Source organism: Lygodium microphyllum, chromosome 25, assembly GCF_053477565.2.
Source record: "Lygodium microphyllum isolate KBCC chromosome 25, Lygodium_microphyllum_v1.1.10, whole genome shotgun sequence".
In the NCBI taxonomy this organism is placed as follows: domain Eukaryota; kingdom Viridiplantae; phylum Streptophyta; class Polypodiopsida; order Schizaeales; family Lygodiaceae; genus Lygodium; species Lygodium microphyllum.
In genome coordinates this window covers 78,774,168-78,777,497 of record NC_141159.1, presented here as the reverse complement: position 1 = coordinate 78,777,497, position 3,330 = coordinate 78,774,168, and the positions used below count along the sequence as shown (strand labels likewise).

General features: G+C 40.5%; 1 pseudogene; it reads left to right on the top strand.

Moving 5' to 3' along the window:
- The first annotated feature begins 1,245 nt into the window (after positions 1–1,245).
- Positions 1,246–2,674, top strand: LOC148014412 (uncharacterized; annotated as a pseudogene).
- The last annotated feature ends 656 nt before the right edge of the window (positions 2,675–3,330 follow it).

The window sequence follows — 3,330 nt, the reverse complement described above, 5'->3', positions numbered from 1 at the left end:
AAAAATTATTGCTGAATCTAGAATCACGATCTGAAATAATGACTTTTGGTAAACCATGATTAGTAAAAATAGTTTTCAAAAACAATTGAGCAGCTTGAGATGCAGTTAAGGTTTTCTTGCATGGAATAAAATATGCTTGTTTGCTGAACCTGTCTACAACAGTCTAAATCATATCATGATTAGCTTAAGTGTTAGGTAGGCTAGTGATAAAATCCATTGAAATATGTTTCCATGGTCGTGATGGAATGGATAATGGCATTAATAAACCATATTGTTTACCATGGTGTCTTTTAACTCGTTGATAAATAAAGCATTCAGATACAAAACTAGATACATCAGAGTCCATGTGTGGCCAATAAAAATCTCCAGTCAATGTACGCAAAGTAGATATAATTCCTTTATAACCTTGATATGGGGGACAATGAAGTTCATACAAAACAAATTATCGAAATGTCCAAGTAGGCTAGACATAAACTTGCATTTATGAGTTGCTTCAGGTACATCTTCGAGCATACGTAGTTGCAATAGGGCATTCCAAAAAGGTTGAGTGTATTGGGAAATAGATTTGCGATCCCTTTGTTGTAGAAGATCCCATTGCTTGATTGCTTTTTCGTGGAATTGAGAAGGAAGGAAATTCTACAAAAATTTCTTTTGGAAAGTCTCCCAGGTAGTGGGATAATCAACGCTTTTGCGGACCACGCTGTCGTGCTGCTGCGCATCCGAGCCATATACACCTCCATTTCTTTTGTTGTGCATATGTATTATTTTTCCGCGTGTGATTCATTGTGTGTGATTGGTGCATTACGATAACCCGCATCCAATGTATATATTCCGTTAGTGTGTGTGTGAGTGATTCTGTTTGGATGCATGATGTGTGTGTGTTAGAAAAATATGAAAAACTGATGCCAAAGGACATTATCAAGCTGATAATTTTAATGATGATCTAAGAAAAGTGCAGGGAATTGTGGAATCAAAGGAAGCTTTGTGAAAGCCGATCATCAAATGAAATAGAGTCGAAGGAAGTCTCTCAAAAGCTGCTTAAGCGAGTAAAGGAATCCTTCAACGGGCTATTGACAGCACTAGTGAAGCACCGAGGGAGCATTTTGCCACCCAATCCTGAAGGCTGAAGTCGAAGTTTGTGCACAAATCATCGTAAAGCTGACTGTTAATGGGGCAATTCATGACTCCAAAGATACCCTACATTAGTCCTTAAGGTCAAAATTAAAGTTGGTGCATAGATCTCCTATGGGGTGTAAAGAAACTAGAGTTATTTTTGTCAAAGATGAGTTTTTGGTCACTCAGCTAAAAGAGGAGAAGGGAAAACTAATTGAGACTGGTACGTCTGAAATGGAAAAAGCGGATTGTGAGGGGATGGCAGGGGTGAATAGGGAGAGACAAAAAGCTGTAGGGGATTATGACCAGAGTTGCAGAGCTTAAGATATGGCAGTCTCATGTTTCTTCAAAGATAGCTGGAAGCAGCTGAGAAAGCTTTGGAGCTTCCTATCATTGTGTCGTCAAACGGCTACCCTGTCAAGATCTCCAGATTTGAACCAGCCGATGTTTCGTTTCATTCTTTAGCCCTTCGTCTTTCAGGGATCAGTGAGAAGCAGGAGGAAGAGGAGGCCTTATCCTCAATCAAGGAGGAAAGCATCTCTGCTTCCTCGGACTCTTTTCACTTCAAGCAAGGGGAGACTTGTGGTGTGCTATTAGCCAGTCTTAGTCTCATCTCTCATCTCTCATCGTTTCTCCTCGATCATATCACTCAGAGAGAGAGAGAGCTCGTCCTCCTCTCTTCTTGCTCTTGTTCCTTTACATGATTAGGATGACGATAATAATGATGAAGCACGCAATGTTTTATCATACAAAGATGAAGATGAAGGCAATCACTAGGCCATCAGAATTCCCTTCTGTATGAGGCCAAGGGTCTCTAATTCATCATTGTCTACCTGAACCATATTCCTCCTTGGAAGCCCTTCACACACAGAGGCAGGAACCAGGTCGCTCACCCTTCTTGCTTCAAAAACAGTCACGACGATCTCCACCTATCACTCTTGTATTAGATTTGGTTGAAACGTTAGTGAACTCAACATTGGAGCGCTATGACAATGCTGATTTCACCTTCCCTGTGAGCTTCAATTCTCAAGAGTATACTATATATGTGAGGCGCAGACCTCATCTTCAAATATTCATGGAGAAAGTTTCGCAAAAGTTTGAGATTATAGTATTTACTACGAGTCAGAGTGTATAAGCAGAGCAATTATTGAATATACTAGATCCGAAGAAAAAAAAGCTGATACAACATCGTATGTTTCGGGATTCATGTGTTTATCTTAATGGAAACTATATGAAGGATCTGTCTGTGCTGGGCCATGACCTAGCTAAGGTGGCTATAATTGACAATTCTCCTCACGCATTTGGGTTCCAGGTTGACAATGGCATTCCAATCGAGAGCTGGTTCGATGACGAGTCAGATTCTGCTCTGGCAGGACTTCTCCCGTTCTTGGAGAATTTTGTTGGTGTAGACGATGTACGGCCTATAATTGCCAAAAAATTCAATCTCAGGCAAAAGCTTGCAACTGTGACAAATGCACTATCCCTAGGGAATGAAGGAGATCCTCTCGAACAGTGCTCTTGAAGAGAAGTTTTGCTCCTGCAAACATAACAGAGGATGGCAACAAAGGTGCTGCCAGCTTGATGAAACCTGAAGAAATAAAGCCAGAAACTGTGTTGACATCTAAAGGGCATCCAACATCCATTCCTAAAAGTCCTAGTGCAGGGCATGGTTCAGCACGAAATGCAAATGACATCCAAGAAAGTGAAAGGTCTACTGCTGGAGATGCTAAAATACCCAATGAGTCAAGTGCAACAATGGAAAAACTGAACTTGAACATCTGAAAGTAAAGCTGAATATGTACAGCTTTTTCAGGGATTACTATCCAGCAGATTTTAACAAGTCTATGTGCCAAAGCCAATACTGATCTCAAACACCTAGATGCAAAGCTGATTAAGAGATACTTCAGATTTTTCTGAACATGGACTTCATGTATTTTACTTGACAAACAATATAGAGTACTTTGGCATCAAAAATTCGATTTCTTCTTGTTAGTCTTTTCCATTGCTGTATCTTGAACCTCGTCTTCAATAGCCCTTGCGTGAACTCTACGACATTTTTGGTGAACCTGACGTGAAAGTGCTGCGTCACTTTTCAGCAAGATGGGAGACTCACAAGAAGAGATGATAGATGACAATGTCATGAAGAACCTGTTTCAGTCATTTACCACTTATATGCAGCAGCAAGCTCACGCGAAATGTGATAGTGATGCCATGGAT